Below are 25,139 nucleotides of genomic sequence, written 5' to 3'. Positions count from 1 at the left end.
CTTTCCCTTCCAGGAACTCAAAAGAACAAAAATCAATTATTTTAAGAAAAACTAGAAGAAAGATATAATTCACAGGCTTTAAAATAAGAGAAAGACCTACTTAAAACATCTAAAATAGGGGGAAAAACAAACAAACAAAAAACACACAAAATAAGCCTCAAATAGAGGAAGTAAAGCGAACCAAAAAAAAAAAAAATGGACAAAAGGTCAATTGTTGACAAATCTCAGAAAAAGAACAGTAAAACACATTTCCTGAAAGCAAGGATATCATCATGAAATAGAAATCCTGAATTTCTTATAGACAAAAGAGAAGTGGAAATTGGGGTGAGATGGGCCCACAGGAAAAACCTTCTGGGTGCCAAATAATAGGAAAAGAGAACACAGAGCTACACTGTGTTTTTAAAAGGTGCATTTGCAAGATGATTCCTTCAGAAACCAAAGGGTGTAGGGGGAGTTTGGTATGTGAAGACTGCAAGGTGGCCCTGGTGTCCTACTTTCCATATACTTAATGGGATTTTTCTGAAAAGGATGAGTCAAGGAAAAGGCACCCCCTTTGATGAAGGGTGATAAGAAAAGCGGCAAGCACAACATCAAAGCAAAGATACGATAACCTGTTAGAAAAAAAAAGTGCAGAATATTTAAAAAGACAAAACAAGTGCAGCCAAAATTGATTATTTTAAGAAACCAGATGAAAATTATAAAACTGTCATTATACCAAGAATTTTTAAGAAAAGAATTAAGCCTTTGAAAAGCCACAAGAAAGTGATGCTAGATTATAGAATGAGATGAAAACAAATTGCTGGAATCAGAATGAAAGAGAAGAAATAAACAACATCATTATTCAAATAAAATGCAGAAGGATTTAGAAGCACAAAGGACAATTACAATACATGTAAAAATAATAGAGACAGGAAAAGAAATAAAAAAGAGGAGAGAAGTACCTAAGACACTCACAGGAAGTACTATATTAGCACATGTGTGGTACCAAAAAAGGAACCTAGAGAACATATTATTTCATTAAAAGAGTATTTCAGGGATGCCTGTGTGGCTCAGTCATTTAAGCGTCTGCCTTTGGCTTGCATGATAATCCCAGGGTCCCTGTGTCAGGCTCCCTGCTCAGTGGGGAGTATGCTTCTCCTTCTCTCTCTGTTCCTCCCCTCCACTCATTCTCTCTCCCCTCTCAAATAAATAAATAAAAACTTTTAAAAAAAGAGTGTTTAAAGTATAAAAGTATATTTCAAGGTGAAACAATACATCTCAAAAAAAAAATGAAGTAAAACTTAAAGACTATATTACCAGGATACACAAAACTATACTGTTTGGTCAAGTGTGAGAAAAAATTCACCAGGAAAGGTCAACAGCAAGATGCATCAGAATAAAATAAAGGAATTTAAAATCAGGATCTCTTCAAAGGGGAAAGTTAAGGCTAACCTTATTTCCTTAGAGCAAAATTCAACCAATGAAGACAGAGCAGAAGCCTCCATGATACTGAAGGGAACAACTGTGAACCAAAGACTTTATAATCGAACTATCTTTCCAAAATGAAGACTACTGGAAAGAGTTTTGACCATGCAAGAATCTAAACTCACACCTAGATGTCATTTTTACCTTTTATTTTGGCAGAAATCCAAAAGTGTAACAACATAGTCTGTTAAATAAAGAGATGACCTTCATACACTAAGTGTAGGAGGATAAGTGGTACAACTTTCATGGAGGTAATATTAACAAAATTAATCAAAACTGCCTATATATATCCACTCTAATCAAACAATTCTAAGAACACATTCTACAAATACCTTTGCACTACAGAAAGGATGCATGAAAATGTTATTTATTGAACATAATTTGTTATAACAAATGGTGGAAAACAAAATAGATGTCTATCAAAATAAGACTATTTAGATAAATGTTCATACACGGAATGGAATACTATACAGCTATAAAAATAAATGAGAAACTGCTCTATGAACTAATATAGAAGGATTGCTAAGAGATATTATGTGGCGGGGGGGACTAAGTACAGGATAGCATGAATATCACTCTATCTTTTACATAAAAATAGAGAATTTTATACTACTTTCCTGCATAAATATAAGAATGGTTAATAATAATGGAATAATGGTCACTGTACTTTTAAGGGAAGTAGCAAGGAAATGGGTGGATATGCAGCAGAGCTGAGAGAGATATTTTTCATTCTATACTTATTACTTTTTGCATTTTTAAGTTTATTAACTTTTTTTAACAAATTACTTATTCAAATAGGTAATATAATCAAGAGTTCTCACAAAATTAAAGTTGATGAGTGTTGTTCCAGAAACTATTTTCTAAGATCAACCAATGTACTTTAATATTGAGAATTGCTCATCTATCTTCCTAGTTTCTAGCCAGAAGGGACACTTCAAATATTTATATAATTTAATTTTTATCTTCTAATTTTTGCAAGAGTTTGATGAGATAATTTTAATTTGGATTCTCTGGATAACATCTCATTGCTGTGCTTCAGGCTGGATTTTTAGGAATTCCCTAATAGACTGTGAACACCTCAAGGGCAGCAGCTTGAGGTGTTCACATGTTCCTTGTACTTTTCTCAGAGCCTGGAAGAGTATCTGGTAGATCTGAAGGGCTTAACATATTTTGATAAAAGAATGAATTCATGTGGGAGTTAACAAACAAAGACTCTTTTGATGTCCTGGGTAAAACAGGCAAATGGGAATGTTTGTTTCCTTTTAAGCCAGTCTTCTGTTCTTCCTCTTAACATCTCTCCGGGTCTATATTCTCATCCATGGGTTTTACTTTCTTACTCCTACCGCTCCCTGCTGTTATATTCAGTAGTATCCCCCTTGGAATCACCTTTATCTATGTCAATAAATTATTCTGATAAATTAGCACATTTTATATGATAATGGGATCGGCCTTAAAGGGCATACCTAGGTTACTTATGTTTATTTTAATGAGGGCTTTGGGGACACAAATGACCTTATATTCTAGTTTTCATTTTGCTTTGTTTTTTTTTTTTTGTTTTTATTTTTAAGAGATTACTAAGGGGATTACTGGCTAGATGGGAGGAAAATTTAATAAACAGCAGATGTAATTCTGGGATGAATGTCAAATCGAACTTCTTAGGTAGCCAGGTAGCCACCGGTTTTTGTTTGTTTGTTTGTTGGTATACAATTGGCCTTGTTCACCATTACCCTTAATGCAATGACACTCTGTCAGTAAGTCTCAGGATACTAGCCATAGTAGGACCCTCAGAACCTCAAAGGCAATGATTGCTTGCTCAGCAACTCTTAACAAAAACCCACATAATAAAATATAATCAATTTTCTATGATTTTTATTTAATACTCCTTGGTCCTGTCTTTGGGCTTCAAAATAAAAGATCCCCCTATAGTATAGCTTTTCAAATGTTTCAAGGAAGTAATCCTGTCTTCTACTGAAGTCTTCTTTTCCCACCTAGCATTCTGTATCTCTTGTTTTCCTTTTTTATTAATTTCAGAAAAATGAATTTCATTAATTTTGCAAATTATTGAATATATATATATATTCATGCTTAAATTTAATTTGTGGAATTTGAATGGTTCTATTTTGAGGGTTCTATTTTGGGTAATTTGACTTCAGAGAAATTTCATATAGAAATTTCCTAAAGCCAGACCTGGGTGGCTCAGTCAATTAGGCATTTGAGCCTTGATTTCAGCTCATGTCACAATATCAGGGTGATGAGATCAAACCCCATGTTGGACTCTGCAGTCATTGGGGAGTCCACCTGGGGTTCTCCCTCTCCCTCTACCCCTCCTCACCCTGCACATAGGCATTCTCTCTCTCTCTCTCAAATAAATGAATAAGCCTTTAATTAAAAAAAAATTCACAGAGCTATGAAAAATTGGTTTGTATGAAAAATGCTAATGTTATTTTGCAAGCCTTCTTAATAAAGTTAATTTCTACTTGTATGTTTTGAATATATGTCAAAGAACAGATGCATAGAAATGTCATCACTATAGTTTATTCACTTAGATGCTTGAAATTTGCAGCCAGTTAACAAAATAAAAAGCAAAATAACCCCATAGTTCTAAAATTGGTTTAAATTATGAATTCAAGAAGTAGAAGCACTGATGTCACTAGTTTATAGCTAGTAGAAACAAACATTAATGAAGAGGTGCTTCATTATAACCAGATCTTGGAAATGCTCTTAAAATTGTATTTGTTAATTAAGACAATACAATATTATACATAATATTGTATTATACCTATGTATAATACAATAATTTGTTACTTAATAGATTTAGAAATTTTACAATAAAATCATCTGTTATATGTTTCAATGTATCCTAGTGGTGCCACTAGATTACATGGTATGTATTTTCAAAAATGATTTCTGTATTTTAGAATCTCTGCATACAATCTCATATGGTTGTCACCAACTTAAACACAGTAAGTACAGTTCTTCTAAAAGTGGATTGTATTTATGGGAAGCAGAGAAGTTATCATATTGCACTAAATGCCTGAGCAATGACAGCTAAACCCTACAAAGGGAAGAATTCCTTGCTCCTATGGGTGTGGTGCCAGCCAGTCAGCTGGTCTGGAGGGATGAGGCAAAAGAATGGGTTATGGCTCTAAGCCAGAACCCTTCAAAGAGAAAAGGAAAAAAAGAGATAGTAAAAGACTTTATGGTCAGCCCAACGGTACAGTACAAACTGTCTCCAGTGGCTTTTTTTTTTTTTTTTCCCCCAACTCCTACCCAAGAACTAAGAAAGTAAGGACTCCTTAAAAGAACTCCTGCAGCATATTGTTGGGAAATCTTTGGGATATGTTTTTATAAGCCAGGGAGACAGATGACAGGAAATTCAGGGGAAAAAAAGTGGAAGAGAGAGGAGATGGCTCGGGGAGACTTGGAAAATACAGCAAATATTTTATATTGCGTTATACAAATAGAGCCAGAGGGGGAAAACATTACCAGAACTTTCCAATATTCCTGAATGTAAATATAGCAAGTCTCCTAGGATATTTCACTGATACGTGTAGAAAGACATTTATATCACTCACCTTCTAATGTTCTGATATGAAACATGGGGACAATTAAATAGCTGGGCAAAAAGACCAAATAAACTTTGTACCTAGAGTAGATGCACACATATTTTGATCACCAAATTCTTAATCCTTAAAGTCAAAGAGAATGAAAATTGTTTTTAATGATCTAAGACAAAACGTGATAGGTAATCATCTGATGGGGAACTTGTGAACTTAATTCAACAAGCAATTTTTAAATATTTAATCTGTATAGATCACTATAGTTATGACATAATCAAAATTGTTTTTGGACAAATGATTCATTCATTCACCCATTTTTTAAATCCAACAATTTATTCAAAATTTACTTGAGTGATTAAATTGTTTCAAATATTTCAGGCACTAGATCTTGTCCAAGGAAACATATCAATGTCCTTTTGAATCATATTCAGTAGTATAAGTTAATTTTGAAATAAATGTTTAAATTTCTTTCCATGGGTTAAATGTCATATACTCTAATTTTGATTCAAATAATGTTTAAGATCATATCAATAAGTTTTTATTATTATTTAATTTTCTCAATTAGGTTCAAACATTGGACTCTTGAAGACTTACTCTATCTTAATATACAATGTATACATTAAATTTTTCAATTTTTTCATATAAAGAGTACTATGAAGAGATCACATAAGATATGTGAAAAGATCATCTAAGGTGACTGCAAAGGTGGTATTCTGATATGAAATTTTAATAAAATAGTAATTTTCAACAATAAGATATGTTCTTTAAATTGTAAAACCATTGTCCTATAGAGACTACAAACTTTGTAATCAAGTCATTAGAATTTGGGGTCCCCAGATGGTTCAGTTAGTTAAGGGTCTGACTTTGCTCAGTCATGAACATGGGGTTCTGGGATCAAGTCCCATATTGGGCTCCTGGTATAGTGGGGAGCCTGCTTCTTCCTTTCCCTCTGCCCATCCCTCAGCTCATGCTCTCTCTCTCTCTCTCCCTCTCTCTTTCAAATAAATAAATAAAATCTTAAAAAAAAAAAAAAAGAATAGACTTCTACTGCACCAGAGACTGCTACACATTCAATATCCATTGTTTTCTTAGTCCATTTAATAACGGAAAAACAAATTCAACTCTATGGGTTTATTTGTTATAGCAGCTTAGATTATTGTCTAACTAAAAATTCAACTCCGTCATTATCCAGCTTTTGTAATGTTAAGAAATCATTTAGACTCTCTGAATTTAAGTGGGCTAGATGTACTCTAGGGGCTTTTTCTAGCCCTAAAACTCCATGAGCCTAAAGTTGAAAGTGGCTATGCAATTGCAGAAAATCATTGGTAATTCTCGCCACAACCACCCCAATCTCACAAACCTGAAGGATCAAATTAATTTAGTGAAATAATTGTCCTAGTATTCTTGGTGAGAAACTTTTCATTTCAAAGTCTACTTCTCTCCTCAGCCCCCATTGAGTGGTTTATATTGCATATGACCCATTCTCTGAAGCTATGTGATATTAACGTATTTCTGGTTATAAGCACTAATTGCTCCTACATAATATGCATGGTTGGAATAGAGAGGGTAGCAGAAAAATATGGGCATGATAAAGCAAGCTGAAGGAGAAAAACATAATTGGAGAAAAATAGAGGAAAAGGTAGTAGCAAGTCTTTCTCTTACCAGAAATGAGAGAGAAAAAAGTGAAATTTTAATATTTGTTATAGAAAATCTCTGGTCCTACACACTTAAGAAAGAGCATATTCGCAGCGGATAGCTGAGCATATTGTTGGTTTTCAATAGAGCTGTTCGTGACTATTGAGTTCAACTGATTATAGTATATTACTAATGAGGCCAAGGTTCAGTCCCCATGTGGGCCAGCTAACTCTGCCCTGTTCCACAGCCACACAGCATGCCCCTAAGTTTGGCCAGCTGTCTCCAAATGCATGCTCTTTGTCAAAAAGGACCCAGGTGTATATGGGTTTGAGAAAATCTCTTCTTACCACTAGGAAAAATTCTCAAGGCAGATGGTAGGTCAGTAATGTCACGCTAGCGTGTGAAGGGTGGCATGTGTTCTCACATCGAAAAGTAAAGTGGAGAATGGTCAGTTATCCAATTGTAATTGAGTATTTTGGCTAGAATTCCGATGGAGTTTTGTACAGTCAAACAGGTTTTTTTTTTTTTTTTTACTTTTTTATTTTATTATTTTTTTATTTTTTATATTTTATAAACATATATTTTTATCCCCAGGGGTACAGGTCTGTGAATCACCAGGTTTACACACTTCACAGCACTCACCAAAGCACATACCCTCCCCAATGTCCATAATCCCACCCCCTTCTCCCAAACCCCCTCCCCCCAGCAACCCTCAGTTTGTTTTGTGAGATTAAGAGTCACTTATGGTTTTATGTGATTTATTAAATGTGGGACAACTTGAAGGGTCTCAAACATAATGCCTGTGGTAACCAAAGAGATACACGGGCCTTCTATACGGCAATAAGGGAGTGGAGGAAATGGTAGTGAATTGGGCAATTAATGCTGTAACTAACATGATTGGAAAATATCTAAACAAAAGCTCAATCACTAGACTCCTGACCAATTTGGGCCTGGTATTCAGAGGAATCAAAAAATCACACTGTGGATGAGTCTTAAGTACCTGTTGATAGGACAAAGGACATTGATTTCATGAGAAACATTCATAATACTTAGTATTTGTATTGTAATTATTTGTTTAAATGTGTGTTCCCTCAGTAGATATTGAATTCCACCAGGGAAACAAAGCATGTTGTTTGTCTCTTCAAAATTGGAACATAATATGAAATATGGCACCCCATCCATGAATAGTAAAAAGTTTTTGTAAGGCAAGGCTAGAGTGTAAACAAAAGATTCTATAACAGTCTCAAGTATCTATAATATTAATTTCACTTTCAGAAATGTATTTAAATTTTGGTGTGTTAGAAGTTTATTAGCATAAATAGATTAAATCAGATATGCAAAAGCATATTCCCAATAGTAGAGAACACAAAAAATAAACATCCATTTAATCTATATAAATTACAACAATTGAAAAATAAATTCAGTCTTACTTTAACTAGACTTTATAGTGAAAATTAAATGGACTTCAGTTTTTTGTACATCTCAACAGAAACATTGAAGAAAAGAATTTGCTTCGTTGCTCGATTTTATGTTAACTTAAAACAGATGAAGATAAAACAGAAATAAACAGTAATTAAATCACAGAAATCTCTGGATGAAATAAAACAATTCTTTACAGTTTCTAGGTAATGGCAAAAGTGTTTCTGGCAAGAAAGTATAATTAACAGCAGTGTTAAAGCTTTGCTTTACATTCTTTTGGCAATTGAGTCTACTAAGTTGAAAGCTGTTAAGTAGAGTATTTGAGTTTCATATTAATTTGCATTTCACTTGACTGCTTTTTTACTATTTTGTAAGCATGAAACAGAGAGGTCTGGGTTCAACACAACAAATTACTGTACAAAATAAAAAATTGCTACCCAAGCAGCTTTGTGTTTCTACTGGGTTTGTCATGCTGTGAGTAAAAAATTAAAAAAAAAAAAAAAAGAAAAGAAAAGAAAGAAAGAAAAGAAGTGTTGATTCCTAAGAGGCATTTCAGCACTCGATCTGCACTATCAAAAATAGTCCTCGAACATAGAGTTATCTAGAAATTCAGCAGTTTGCAAACAAGTGCACTAGGGAGTAGTTTTTTCACACTAAAATATTTTTGCTACATATCAGCAACTCCTTGAGGAGAGCCTGCTGGCTCCAAAGGTCTGGCGGTTTGCTATTGAAATAGCAAAGCAATAATATTTAGCCATTGCTAACAGGGAAGCCATGATGGGTCTGCTCTTTATAGCAACTACTATATTTGGCCAAAATAATTTAACCCTTGGCCTTGAAAAGCATGACTTCATGTTAATACTTGTTTCTTAACGTTTGATATCCTTTATTATTATTTTTTGTAAGTGCAAAGTGTATGTGTTATGTATTCTTTCCATAGACGTGAATCACAAAATACAAAATGAAATATAAATGATTGACAAAAACAATAAGTCCATTGCATGTGCGTGTCTATGCTTGTGTATGTGTGTGTATGCAAGTGTACACACTTATTGTGTTTTGGTTAACAGTTGGCAATGATCATAAAAGAAGCAAAGAGACTCTTGCTCCAAGTGAAGGAATTATCATCTGGGTATATTGGTTCTCTGCCCTATTAGAAACTGTGTTATTGCTTAATAATGTTTGTAAAGTCATTAGAATAGTTCAGTTTCCTTTTTTCTATGTCGTTGTCCTCTTACATATTAAGATGGGTTTCAATATTTATGTTAATCTCATTAATTCATATGCCCATGAGGCAATCTAAAATATTTTTAAGTTGTTAGACCTCTAATTTTATTTTATTGGCCTGTATTTTTCACCAAAATCCCGCAAAAGAACAGATTCTTTAGAAATATAATTCAATAAACAATAAGGAGCTCTCATATTGGCAGCCGATCAGATGACAAATCAAGTTCTTTAAATATTTGCTCATTAGTGAAATAAAATGGTATCAGTTTAATTCATTTCCATTTCATGTTTTCTATGTTTCAAAGCAACTTTTTAACACACACCTTAACAGTTTCTCTGAAGCTCTGTGCTATAATTTGTTTTCATTTTCTAACCAGATACAAATTAATAAAGTCCTACTGAATGAGGTGTTGGGCACCCCCTAAAATCTTTCTACTCATTTGATTGAGAATTTGGCTATAAATTTCAGTGACTGTAAAATAACCAGATACATACCACTAGCGTGACTCAGGGGCTGCAATATGTTAATGAGAGAGATTGTAGGTGTCAGATAGCTGATGTATTCCAGGACTGTTTAGGGCACTAAGAGCCTGTCACAGTGGGAGAAGCTGCTGTGTAGCACTGTTTATCTTGAGACATTCAGACAGGGAGATAAAATGCATATTAATCCCTAAGGATAAACAGTCTTTACTGCTGTATTGGATAAGCATCTGTTTTGTCAGATTTAACCTCCATGTGGGTGAATGGAGAGAAATCAGTAGTGAATGACTGAAGGAGGGATAGGGGGCACAAAAGAGAAGCTAGAAGACTAGTTAATTGTCTCCACCTGAGCCTGGTTATACATCTCCGTGCTGTCCTTTCACCCATCTTTATAGGAACCTCTGCATTTTGGGTCATCATAAGTTAAGTTGATACACTTATTATCTTCTGACTCCCTTTTGCCCAGGATCTGCCTTGGAGAACCTACAGAGCAAGAGGGTAACTAGCCGACATCTCTAAATGCCGACGGGCATCAGGACCCTTCATGTTGGATTCCTTGTGGTGAAGGACATTGTATTATTTTGTATGTTTCTTCCACAGAGACCAGCACCATATTAGGAAAAATAAGTACTGTATACATATTTGTTGAATGAGTAGCCCAGGGATCATGAAGTTTATACCTTCTGACTAATGCCAACAGTTGTCCTTCATTATTTTTATTTTCTCTGAAAAGGAACATTGCTGAAATCAGACCATAAGCCTTTAGATGAAGCAGAGCAAAAGAATTTTCTTTAATTACACAACCATGTTCTGCAGCCCAATGGTATGTGTCACCTGTTTTTAATTAATGTTGGCAAAAGCTAAATAAATATACTTGTTATAATACAAGGACAACATTTGCCTGAGGGTATCACAACAGGTCACTGTTACTCCCAGCAAAAGGGAAGATTTGGAACAGAAATCCAAAGACTTATCCATTTATTTTGAATACTACCCCAACGGCTCTGCTTAGAAAAATGGTTAGATGACCTTTTACTTTCTTTTCAAAGATGATTGCATAATGATAAGTTGAGAGCTAAGGGGATATATATATATTTTTTAAATATTGGCTAATTTCCAGTGCAAACAATGCATTTTTGGAAAATGTGTTGAAATGACTTTTTAGAAGCTGTGCTCATTTTTCTAAGATTAATTCTGTAAACACACAGTTGATAAATGCTGACTCAGAGTCTCATGTACTAGACATGAAGAAAATATTTTCTGTGGTTTAGATCTATTTTAACTTCTATGCTTTACATACCAACAGTAATCTATTTTTCATGAAATCTTCTGCATACTTAGTCCTTTTCGCCAAGGTAAATGTAATTTGGAAGACAGAATCAAAGTATTTTTTAATACTGACTTCAATCCTCTCACTGACTGTGGGAATCTGATTCACAACAGAGTCTCTAGTACATTTTCCCACAAGTTCTATATTACTCACTGTGGTAGCCGTACCTGTTGATTAGATTGTTTGTAATTTTACTTTTTCTTTGTTGTTGTTTTTCCAATGAGGTGTACTTTACATAAACTAAAGAGCATATGTTTTAAGTGTTCATTTTGAATGAGTTTGTTAAATATATATGGCAATGCAACCACCATGCAAAGCAAGATATGAAACATTTTCATCATCTTAAAAGTTTTTTGTGCATCTTACAGTCAATTCCCACTCTCCAAAAAGCCATTATTTCTTGACCTCTTTCATTCAGTAGAATGTTCATTGCTAGTGATAGCTCATGATATGATTGTAAAACAAGCCGTTTATCCTTTCTCTGTTGCCCAGGTAGGGGGGATATTTATTTAGCTTTATCAGAAATTGATAACATTATCAGAACGCACTCCAAAATGATCCATTTTATACCCCTGCCAGCAAAGTAGGAGATTTACAAGTGCTACATCCTTGCCAGTATTTGGTATTGTCAGACATTTTAATTTTAGCTATTCTAAGGAGAATGAAAGCTCTTTATCTCATTGTTGCTCTGATATTCATTTTACTGATTAACAATGTAGAGGATGTTTTCAAGACACTTGTATGTCTTCTATTTCAGGTGTCTGTTCAAGTCTTTAGGTCATTTTTACTGGATTTTTTGAAATTTCATTATTAATGTATAAAAGTCATTTTTAAATGATGGTTACAGTTTTTATTTATTTATTTTTTGGCATTACATTCCCTATGAACCTATGGATTAATAGTGTTAACATTGCCCTCTGGTAATCAGAAATTTTTAACTTTGATTAAGTCCAATTTACCACTTATTTATTTTTATTTAGTGCTTTTTGTGTCTAGGCTAAAATATGTTCAACCATTTTAAGGTTCCAAAGATAATTCTTCTTAACTTTATCTCCTAGAGATCTATTTTAGCTTTAAGGCTCTGATTCATCTAACATTAATTTTGAGACATGGGGTGAAGTATGGAATAATTTTTTTTTTAATTTTTTTACTCTTTTTAAAAAGTATAGTAGACTCACAATGTAACCTTAGTTTCAAGTGTACAACATAGTGATTGAACAACTATGCTCACAAGTGTAGCTACCATCTGTCACCACACAACGCTATTACAATACCATTGATTATATTCCCTATACTGTGCCTTTTATACCTGTGATTTAGTCATCCCATAACTGAAAGCCTGCATCTCCCACTCCTCTTCAACCACTTTGTATCCCTCCACCTCCCTCCTCTCTGGAAAGCATCAGTTTGTTTTCTCTATTTTGGATCTGTTTTTGCTTTTTGTATGTGTGTTTATTCATTTGTTTTGTTTTGTTTAGATTCCACATATAGTGAAATAATATGGTATTTGTCTTTTTTAGTCTGAGTTATTTCACTTAACAAAATTCCTCTAGGCTCATCAATGTTGTTACAAATGGCAAGATTTCATCATTTTTTTACACCTGAGTAATATTTTAGTGTGTGTGTGTGTGTGTGCGCACGCGCGCACATGCATGTGGGTATACCACATTTTCTTTATCCATTTAGTCATCGACAGACACTTGGTTGTTTCTATGGTTTGGGTAGTGGAAATAATGTTGCTACAAATGTGGGGGTGCATTTATTTTTGTGGGTTAGTATCTTTGCGTCTTTCAGACATACACCCAGAAGTGGAATTGTTAAATCATATGCTAGTTCTATTTTTAATTTTTTGATGATACTTTATACTGTTTTCCATAGTGACTGCACTAATCTACAATCCTACCAACAGTTACAAGGGTCCCTTTTTTCTACATCCACACCAGCATTTGTTATCTCTTATCTTTTGATGATGACTATTCTAACAAGTATAATGAGGTGATATATTTTTGTGGTTTTAATTTTCATTTTTCTGATGATTAGCAATATTAAACATCTTTTCATGTATTTGTTGGCATTTTCCACATCTTCTTTGGAAAGATATCTACTCAGGTTTTTTGCCCATTTTTCAATCGGGTTATTTGGAGGGGTTTTTGCTATTGAGTTGTATTAGGTCTTTGTTTCTTTTGAATATTAACCTCTTACCAGATATGTGGCTCAAAAGTTATTTTCTTTTCCTTCCATAGGCTGTTTTTCATTTTGTTGATGGTTTCTTTTTTGCTATACAGAACCTTTTTAGTTTGATGTAGTTCCACTTATCTCTGATTTTGTTGCTGTGCTTTAGGTGTTATGTCCAAAAAAGTCAATACCAAGGCCCATGCTAAGGAGTTTTATGATTTTTAAGTCTTACATTTCAGTCTTTAATCCATTTCAAGTTAGTTTTTAGGAGGTGTGAGAGAGGGGTGCAGTTTTGTTTGTTTGTTTGTTTATAAGTGGATATCCAATGTTTGTGGCACTATTTCTTGAAGAGACTGTCTTTTCTCCATTGAGTATTATTGGCTCCCTTGTCAAATATTTGTTGACTATGCTTGAATTTATTTCTGGGATCTTGGTTCTGTTCTATTAATCTATTTGCCCATTTATTATGCCAGTATTGTATATATTTTTTAATATTTTATTTATTTGAGAGGGAGAGAGGAAAAAACAGATTCTCTGCTGAGCAGAGAGCTTGAAGCAAGGCTCAATCTCAGGATCCTAAAATCATGACCTGAGGTGAAGGCAGATCCTTAACTGACTGAGGCACCCACGTGCCTGAGTATCATATTGTTTTGAAAACTAGCTTTGTAGTATATGTTAAATTCAGGGAGCATGACTCTTTCAGTATTGTTCTTCTTTATCAGAATTTTTTTTTTAATTTTCCTATTTAGGGTATTTTGTGGTATCATATACATTTTAACAGTGTTTTTTTCCTTTTGTGAAAAATGCTTTTGGAATCTTGATAGGGATTGCATGAAATATATAGATGGTTTTTGGCAGTATTGAAATTTTAACAATATTAATTCTTTTGATCCATGAACACAGGATACCTTTCCATTAATTTGTGTCTTCTTTAATTTATTTCATGAATTTCTTGTAGTTTCCTGAGTACAGATGTTTATTCTCCTTGGTTAAATTTATTGGTAAGTATTGTACTGTTTTTGAGCTAATGTAAATGGGGTTATTTTTTTTTTCAGAAAATTCATTATTAGTGCATAGAAACACTATATATTTTTGTATTATTTTTATCCTTCAATTTTACTGAAATCATTGGTAAGATCTAATAGTTCTTTGGTTGACTTTTCAGGATTCTCTATATAAAATCATGTCATCTGAAAAAAAGAGAGTTTTATTTCTTCCTTTACAATTCTGATATGTATTGCTTCTTTTTCTTTCCTGATTGTTTCAGGTAGGACTTCTAGTACTATGTTGAATAGGAGTCTTGTTTCTGATCTTAAAGGAAAAGCTTTCAATCCTTCACTACTGAGTATGCAGTTAGCATGGGCTTATCATATATGGCCTTATGTAAAAATATGTTCCTTCTACATCTAAGTTGTAAGGACTTTTTATCATGAATAGATGTTGAATTTTGACATTTTTAACCTATTGAAATGAGCATATGATTATTTTATTTCAATCAAGTAATATGAAGTATTACATTGATTTGCATATGTTAAACCAGGGATAGATCCTGCCTAATATGGTGAGTGGTCCTTTTAATGTATTGCTTAATTCAGTTTGCTAGTATTTTATTAGGAGTTTTTGCATGTATGTTCATTAGAGATATTGGCCTATAGTTTTAACTTTTAATAGTTTCCTGTTTTGGTTTTGGTGTCAGGATATTGTTGATATTGTCAAATGTGTTGGGCATGTTCCCTCCTCCTTAATTTTGGAAGAGTTTGAAAAAGATTGATATTAATTCTTTAAATGTTTGGTAAAATTCACCAAAGAAACCATCTAGTCCTGGACTCTTCTTTGGGAGATTTTTTTGATTGCTGATTCAAAAATCCTTACTATCAATTGGTCTGCACAGATTTTCTATTTTTTCTTTATTCAGTCTTGATGAATGATATGTTTCTAAAAATTTTTCTGTTGCTTCTAGCTTTTTCAGTGTTGATATATAGTTTGTAGTAGCCTTTTATGGTCCTTTAAATTTCTGTTATCAATTGCAATGTCTTCCTTTCATTTATAATTTATAATTTTGTAGATTTGGGTTCTTTATTTTTAGTTTGGTTAATCTAGCTAAGATTTTGTCAGTTTTGTTTATTTTTTCAAAGAACTAACTTTTAGTTTGGTTAATCTTTTCTATTTTCTCTATTTCATTTATTTCTGCTGTAATCTTCATTATGTTACATTTCTTCTGCTAACTTTGGGCTCTTTTTCTACTTTCTTTGCTCTTTTTCTAGTTCCTTAAAGTATAAAGTTAGATTATTTATTTGGGATTTTTCTTGCTTCTTTTTTTTTTTTTTTTTTAAGAGTTTATTTATCCATTTGATAGAGATCACAAGCAGGCAGGCAGAGAGAGAGCGAGCTGCCACTGAGCAGAGAGCCCAATGCAGGGCCTGACCCCAGGACTCCAAGACCACAGTCGGAGCCAAAAGCAGAGGCCCAACGCACTGAGCCACCCAGGTGCCCCTTTTGCTTCTTAACATAGGTATCTATTGCCTTGAACTTCCCTCTTAAAAATGCTTTTGCTATATCCCAGAAGCTCTGGTTTGTGTTTCCATTTTTCTTGATTTCAGGAAACTGTTTTATTTCCCTTTTAATTTCTTCTTTGATCCATTGGTTCTTCAGGAGAGTGTTGTTTAATTTCCATGTGCTTAGAATTTTCCATTTTTTTTTTCCTGATCACTGATTTCTATTTTCATGTGGCTATGGTCAGAGAAGATGCTTGATATAATTTCAATCTTTTGAATTTGCTAAGATTTGTTTGGTGGTTTAACATGGTTTACCTTACGGTGCCTCGTTAGCTCAATATATAGCATGTCAGTCTCATAACATGGTTTATCTTAGAAGATGTTCTGCCTGTGCTTGAGAAAGGTGAGTTTTCTGCTGTTTAGAGTGTTCTGTATATGTCTATTAGGTCCATTTGGTCTATAGTGTTGTTCAAATCTGCTACCTATCAATTATTTGTCTGGAGGATCTATTCATTTTTGAAGTGAGGTAATGAAGTCCCTATCTAATTATTGTATTACTATTTATTTCTGCTACTAACTCTGTTAGTTTTTGCTTTATATGTTAATGTGCTCTGATGTTGGGTGCATATATATTTACAATTGTTATATCCTCTTGATGTATCAGCCACTTTATCATTATGTAATGACCTTCTTTGTCTCTTTTGGCCATTTTTAGTTTAGGGTCTATTTTGCCTGATAAAAGTGTAGTTACTCCTGCTTTTTCTAGTTATCATTTGCTTGAAGTGACTTCTTCTATTTATTTTACTCAGTCTATATGTGTCTTTAAGGCTAAAGTAAGGATATTGTAGGCAGAATATGGTTGGATCTTTTTTTTTTTTTTAAATCTATCCTGACATTCTCTGTCTTTTGATTGGAGAATTAATGTATCTATTTTCAAAGTACTTATTGACAGGTAAGAACTCACTATTGCCATGTTAACTGTTTTCTGGTTGTTCTATATAACATTGTGTCTTATCTCTTATCTTGCCTTCCTTTTTCATGCTTTCCTGTTTTTTGGCATTTGTTGACTTCTTTATCATATTTTTTAATGCAATTCCTATAAGCTTTTCCTTTGTGGTTACATTGAAACTTACATAAATATGTTATAATTATAGCTTTTTATTTTAAGTAGATAACAATTTAGTTTCAATATAATTCCAAAAATTAATACTTTTGTTTCTTTTCTCTCTCATATTTTAGGTTACTGTTGTACAATTTACATACTTTCCTATATTGTATTACTAACAAAATATTATTATAATTATGGTTATTTTTACTATGTTCTTATTTTTAACTTTTAAACTAGACTTGTGAGTGAATTATGCACCATAATTACCAAATTATGGAATCAAACTTTGACTACACAGTTACCATCATCAATGAGTTTTACACTACCTTTTTAAGTTTTTGTGATGTCAGTTAGTGTTCTTTTACTTCCACTCAAAGAACACTCTTGTTTCTTGTAAGACAAGTCTACTGGTAATGAACTCCCTCAGCTTTAGTTTGTTCAGGAAAACCTTTATCCCTCCTTTATGTCTGAAGAACTGCTTTGCTGGGTGTAGTATTCCCAATTGATGGGTGTTTTTCTTTCAAATTTGGAATACGTATTCCCATTCTCTCCTAGCTTGGAATGTTTCCTCTGGGAAAGTCTATAGTGTTGTGAGGGTTTCTTTGCACATAACTGCTCTTTTTTATCTTGCTATTTTTAGAATTCTTACTTTGTCTTTGACTTTTGACAGTAATTATATTGTGTCTCACTGTAGCCCTATTTAGGTTTAAGTTATTTAGAGTCCTCTGGGCCTCATAGATCTACATGTCTACTTCTCTTCCCAAGTTCAGAAAGTTTTCTGCCATGATTGCTTTCAATATATTTTCTGCCTCTTTCTCTTTCTCTTCTTCTTTTCTATAATGTGATTATTTTTTTCTTTTTATTGTGTCTCATAAGTGCCATAGTTTTTCTTCACTCTTTCATCCTGTTGTCATTTTGTTCCTCTAACTGGATAATTTGTAAAGTCTTATCCTCAAGATTGCTGATTCTTCTGCATGATTGAGTCTGCTTTGAAACTCTCTCTTGTATTTTGAGTTCAATTATTTTATTTTCACCTCTAAGATTTCTGTTTTGTTTTGATGGTTTTTATCATTTAGTCAATCTCATTTGTCCATGCATTGTTTTCCTAATTTCATTATCTGTGCTTTCTCATAATTCATTAAACTTCCTTAAGAGGGTTATTCTGAATTCTTTGTCTGACAGAGCATAGATCTCCATTTTTTTAAGATCAGTTAGTAGAGCTTTATTAGTTTCCTTTGGTGGTGTCATCTTTAACTGTTTTTTCACAATCCTTGATTCCTTACATTGGTTTCCATGCATCTGAGTAACCGGGTTCCTCTTCCAGATTTCACATGTTTATTTTGGCAGAGATAGATTTTCATTGGTCAGCTCTATTTGGGCTTCTGGCTGTGTATGGTCATAATCAGGTTCAGGTGGTACATTCAGCTGTAAATAGGCCTATAAAATAGCTTGTCTGTCCTGGCAGAGCAACACAGTAGGACACAGGATTTGTACACCTTGTCATTTAGTGACCTGAATGAAGCAAGAGTGTGCATTGAAGTTCAGGGTTAAGTGAGGCCACCAGTTTTGCTTTGCAAATGGGGAAGGCCACAAGTTGTGCTCTCTGCTCAAGTGCCACTGTAAGAGTGCTGTTGGATGGGCTATGCAAATCCTATGTGTTCTTGTTCTATTTCCTGGTTAGGCTGACTAGAGACAGTATTCTTTAATGAGTGGTGCTATAAATTAGCTTTCTGTCCAGGCACAATAGAAGAATTAGGTTTAAGGTCAGTAAAAATCTCTGTTGCCTTAATTCAAGCCTATCCTAATCCCAAGTTTCCTGACTAAACAGTTTCACTGACTTTGTTCTCCAAATTACTTGCTCACCCATCCTTGCCTCAGCTCAAGCACTGCTGAGATGCCCATCTCCCAGATGTTCTCTGGCCAGATGGGGACAGGAACCACAATTGGTGAGTGGAGCTGTGCCTTAGTTCCCTTGCCTGTGTGGAATGGGGAAGCGTCACTCCAGGCAACTCTCAATTTTGCAACCAGCTCTCCATTCGCAAGGCCTGGAGAACTACCCACGGCCCTGTTTATCAGTTAATCTCCCTTCCTATGCATGCATAGGAATTGTCCATCCCCAGAACTGGCTTTGCTCTAAAGATGATTAGCTTTGCATGCCTGCCTTTTAGATTGAGCATTGCTGGACTACATAGCTTCCAAATGTTCTCACCAGCCCCTCTGTTAAGATGTGTCTAGGAGACAATCTTCACTGTGGGTGGGGCTGTGTGTTTCTCAGTCTCTTGCTGAAGCATAGGCAAACCAGTTCACAAGGCTGGCAAAACTCCTCATTTGAGGATGTGATTCATAACTCAAGGAAACTCAGTAGGGTGCAGATATTCTTGAGTCATATCAATCTGCCAAAATATGTATGCTGGTTTTCACAAGTCTCTCCTCCAATCTTCTCCACAGTCAGATTCCCAGTGAGTGATCCCTGCAGATTTCCCTGCAATCCTTGTGGTGTAAGATCAGAATAAGGGCTCCCACAGAGTGATGCACAATGGTGGGGATGTGAGATGGGGTACTAGTTGTCCTTCCCGGATTCTCTTTTTCCACTGAAGGAGCTAGACATTTAGGCAGACCTCTCTGCATGGTGTGTGCTGGCCTAGGTAAAAGCTAATGTAATTAAGGTGTAGCTACTTCTCTTCCTCTTCTAAGGCCATGTGTCTTGGTCTCTGTGGTGCAAGGGGATGCTTTAGCCTCATCCCCATGTTCTAGGTTTCTCTCAGCTGTGTCTTGTTCTTGAATAATTGTTAATTGTTCTTACCAGGGAGCAGATTCAGGAACAACATTCATTGCCATCTTGGTGATGTCACTCTACCCTATATTTTCCTTTTTTTTTTTCTTTTTCATTACCTAAATACATGTACAAACAGAAAATCACAAGGAACAATGTAACAATTTTTGAAATCATAATGTTTTAGATTTTATTTATTTATTTGACAGAGAGATCACAAGTAGGCAGAGAGAAAGAGAGAGGAGGAGGATGCAGGCTCCCTGCTGAGCAGAAAGCCCAATGTGGGGCTCGATCCCAGGACCCTGGGATCATGACCTGAGCTGAAGGCAGAGGCTTTATCCACTGAGCCACCCAGGCACCCCTGTAATCCTTATTTCTTAAAAAAAAAAATTGTTTCCAGAGACAAATACCACCAGGAGGTCAGTGTATATATTTCTATACACATATTTGTTTTGTAACAATTTCAGCTTGGAGAGTGGGATTTAAAAAGTATGAATGCTAATATTATTTCTTTCACTTTTTTTCTGTCCTTGAAATCTCTCTCTTTCTCTCATACTCTGTGTGTGTGTATGTGTTTGATATATATAATATTTATATATTATATATTATTTTTATACATTATTTAAAATAATTGTTCCATTAATATTCCACATTCTACTCATCTACTCCTCTAATGATAGGCATTTAGTTTTTTCTAACTTTTAGTTACCACAGTGCTGTGATTGATCAGCCTCTCTAAGTTTAGCCATCTGCTGTGATTTCTACCACCAGATGATTGTCATTATGGCTCTGGATCTGGCTTTCTAATTGCAAAGCTGGCTATTCTTCCATTATCTATTACCTGGATGTCTCCCCATGAAATCGCCTCATCATGGTACATGTTCTCAGCACTAAATTCCTGAAGCTGGAACTTTGGGAGATTACCGAATTCAGTATCCTGAAACTGAAGTCTTCTCAGATCTTGTTCAGGTCAAGTCGTTTGTACAAAGTCATGGAATAAATAAAATGATCACCACTTCCAACAGATTCTAGGTTTGCTGTACAACCACTGGTTATCCTAATAAAATTTCCAGCTTCTGCACCTCATTTTTAAATGGCTTAGCTATTAATTGCTGCTTTTTCTAATTTTTCTCATGAATTCAGTTTATAAAGAAATGATACTATTGTTGTTTTCCTTAATACTTGTTTCTGTTATTGTAGGTAGACCCAATTCAAGAAGCATAGGACAGCCAAGAATTGTTTGAGCTGTAGCTTCTCAGTTGTATAATAATATGTGTGTGCATTTGGTAATCATTATCTATGTCCAATTCGCTTTGGGAGAAAAAAATCAATGGCATCAGAATCACCAGGACTTTACAACTATGTTTGCATCATTACAGTCTTGTTCTTCTTTCAACATTGAATTTGTGCCTGTAGTTTCCCAGTTGGACTTCCACCCAGGGTGGTTTAAGATCACATATCTAAAAACACAAGCCCAGGCCCTGAAACATTTAAACATGTTAAAAATCAATTTTACCTATGTGATTCCCAGCTGAATGCCACTTCTGATGTGTGTTAGCTTCAAAAGAAATTAAAAGATAAGTAACATGATTACAATCAGATTAGCTTGTCTAGGCAGACAAACGAGATTGCGGAGTTGTATGAGTGAAGATACTCACTTCCTAGTGAGACCAGTTTACATTACATTAAATAAAAATGAGTTTCCAATATGTGTACTATGTAACAGAGTGGGTAAATGGAAAACTGCTCCCTTGTGATTTAATATGAGTCATGGAAACTGTCTGTTATTTTGTGCCTATTCAAGAATTTACTGCCTGTCAAGACACTTTATGAGGTATCTTAGAAAAAATTGTATCATTCTGAGATTTGTTGTTCAAACTGAAAGAAGTATTTCTTTGCTTAGCATAATATTCTACACTGAGGATAAAATAATGAAAAATATCTGGAGGTTAACTCATGACAAGGGTAACATTTAACTGCAAGAGAGGAACACAGGTTAATGAACTCTAACTAGACAATATACAAGAAATAGGATGGGTTCACTGTCAATTAACATGATATCCATAGTGGGGGGAAAAAAATCTCCTGACTCTATGTCTCTTACTTACAAAATAATTTTAACTTTTGTGTTTAAAGGAAAAAAGAACAAGTAAAGTTTTATGGGAAAGTACAAAATAATTGGGCATTGTTTATTCAAGCAAGTGTGATAATGCCACCCTAAGCTGTTTTCTCTTTATTCTTTAATATTTTGGTTATAGAGAAAAAATTCAGGAAATCAAAATAATTTCAGTGCCCTCATGATTGGACAATAACATAGGTGGCTTAATGATTGGAAAATTCTATGAGAAAAAATGATATAGCAGCAAGTTTTAAAAGTAAAAAGCAAAGCACATGACAGGACTGAAGTTAAAGTAAGGGATCTAGCAAGAAAGAAAGGAGTATTACACCACAATGGAATAGTCAATTCTCCAAATGTTTTAGTCTAAAATGCCAATTTTCCCAATCGTAAAGTTTTGTTTTTTTGTTTCGTGTTTTTGTTTTGTTTTGTTTTGTTTTTTAATGTCTTCTGATTGCAGAGTTCCTATACTTAACGATTTCTTCAAATTGCACAGAGACTGGGGAGCCTGTGTGGCTCAGTGGGTTAAGCCTCTGCCTTCGGCTCAGGTCATGATCTCAGGGCCCTGGGATTGAGTCCCACATGGAGCCCTGCATCAGGCTTTCTGCTCAGCAGGGAAACTGCTTCCCCTCTCTCTCTCTGCCTGCCTTTCCGCCTACTTGTGAACTCTGTCAAATAAATAAATAAAATCTTAAAAAAAAACAAAAACAAATTGCACAGAGACATAGAGAAAACATCTTTGAACTAATGGTACATTTAGCATAATTTGCTGACAAAAAATATTTCCAAACATCTACTTATAATTTATGATATTTATGGAGTGCCTGGGTGGCTCAGTGGGTTAAGCCACTGCCTTTGGCTCAGGTCATGATCTCAGGGTCCTGGGATCGAGTCCCGCATCAGGCTCTCTGCTCTGCAGGGAGCCTGCTTCCTCCTCCTCTCTCTCTCTCTGCCTGCCTCTCTGCCTACTTGTGATCTCTCTCTGTCAAATAAATAAATTTTAAAAAATATTTAATTTATGATACTTACTAATATTTGCATTATTCACAAAATCTATACATAGGTAAAACATCCCTTTTTGGTTTAAGTTGAACTTTTTTTCTGGAAAGTACAACTATACCCTTTCTTCACAGAAAATGTAAAAGAAAAAGGAAAATCAGAAAAATGGTTATCATAGAGGAATCTTGGGAAATATTTCAAATAGACATTTTTCTCTTTCTGAATATAAAGCAATTACCTTTTCTGCCTTAAGTTCAGAAAAGTTCAGTTCTGCATATAACCTAAATATCAGATTACAACATACTAACATTTAAGGAACTCTTATCTCTCTGGTTTATATACTTTTCCCTTTAAATTGAGTTTAATTATCAGAGAAGTGGGAAGAACTCAGCTAAGTGTTCATGAGTCAAAAAACAAAACAAAACAAAACAAAACAAAACACCATAGTTTTGGGGCACCTGCATGGCTCAGTTGTCAAGCATCTGCCTTCAGTTCAGGTCATGTTCCCAGGGTCCTGGAATTGATAGAACCCCACATCCAGCTCCCTGCTGGATGGGAAACCTGTTTCTCCCTCTCCCACTCTCCCACTTCTATTCCTTCTCTCGCTGTGTCTCTATCAAATAAATAAATACAAATCTTTAGGAAAAAAAAATAACAGTTTTTGAAAACACAGTGATCTTCATGAATATATTTTGACAAATATTGATTTCAATCATTGGTTACTCCTTTTGTGATCTAAATATTTAATTTTCAGTAGGTATTTCCAGAAAGCAATAGTTGTCTCACCAAACCACGAAAGACTATGGACTCTGAGAAAAAACACTGAGGGCTTTGGAGGGAAGAGGGGTGGGGGGTTGGGTGAGCCTGGTGGTGGGTACTATGGAGGGCACGTATTGCATAGTGCATTGCTGTGGTGCATAAACAATGAATGCTGGAACACTGAAAAAAAATAGAAAAAAAAATAGGTGTCTCACTTTTTGGTTAACACCTTTAAGTGGAAGTCTTCCTAGAGCTAAATTAATCTAATTTTTACCCCATGCTGTGTTTTATGAGCAGTTTGGAAGAAGAACAACCGTCTTGGAATGTATCAGCCTTGAAATGGTTAAAAAAAAATTCAGCTTTGTGGATCTTTGAACATAAGTCGACGTATTTTCTGGTTCTCCAGCTTTCTTTCTCTTCCTAGTCTACTGTCCTGTTTTTCCTTCTATGCTACAATTTCCCCATCTAAAATGCAGTTAATAACATCTTCTCATGTTGTTGCGATGATTAACTGAGTAAATCTGTGCACAATGCTTGGTGTATTGCCTAACACATACTAAGCATTCAAACATTGTCTATTGCTATTATTCTTTTTATCTAGCACAAACCAGGCTTGTTAACTATAATGTAATGTCAACTATATTGAATGTGTGTGTTGTGGTGCTGTCATAGAATTGCCTGAGATAACTAATTTTTTTTCTAGTATGTGTCATATAGTGACATTCATTTGGAACAACTTGTACACTGAGGCAAACATATTTGAGATGCTCTTGTGATGTAAATTCTTCTTGAATTAGGGATTGTTCACCATACTTTGGGAGCAAAAGTGAAGCTATTTGGTCTATAACTTCCCAGGGCTTCCTCCAAAATCATCTCCTTTTTTATTTGTTTTTTTTCTTCAATTTAACACTGCATTTAATTCTTTATATTTCACCTTATTTGATTGGTTGAGGAATTCTGTTACTAAACCAGTATCTTGAGATATAAATTCATTTAGAAATTAGGTATCCTTGATAAAGATTACTTTGCAGGGCACCTGGGTGATCAGTTGTTTAAGCATTCAACTCTTGATTTTGGTTCTGTTCATGACTTCAGGGTTGAGATAGACTTACCCTCTCTTCACAACCCCTCTTGCCTGTTGGGCTCTGTGCTCAGCAGGGTACCCTTGGGATTCTCTCTCTCTCTCCATCTCCCAACTCTAAAATAAAATAAATCTTTTGAAAAAGAATTACTTTGCCACATTTTGATCTATCCAAATCCCAACACCATTCTAAGCTTCTGTGTTGTTTTCTCAGGATAGAATTTTTGTCACTGGTTTTATGTGTTTTTTGAAATATCAAGATCAATGAATGCTTTCCTTTATCTATTGGTTTCTTCATTCAGTGCTTTCTGTGAGTGTTGTCTGTCCCAGGACTATGACTCCAGCAGAAGGTAACTGTGGTGATGGATGGTAACTAGATGTACTGTGGTGATCACACCTCAATGTATACAAATATCGATTCATTATGTTGTACCCCTGAAACTAACAGAATATTGTATGTCAATTAAAATTTGGTAATAAAAAAAGTAACCATTGTCTCAGATATATTTCTCTGCATT

This window comes from Mustela lutreola, chromosome 1 (assembly GCF_030435805.1).
Source record: "Mustela lutreola isolate mMusLut2 chromosome 1, mMusLut2.pri, whole genome shotgun sequence".
NCBI classification, from domain to species: Eukaryota; Metazoa; Chordata; class Mammalia; order Carnivora; family Mustelidae; genus Mustela; species Mustela lutreola.
Note: the sequence above shows the minus strand (reverse complement) of the source record.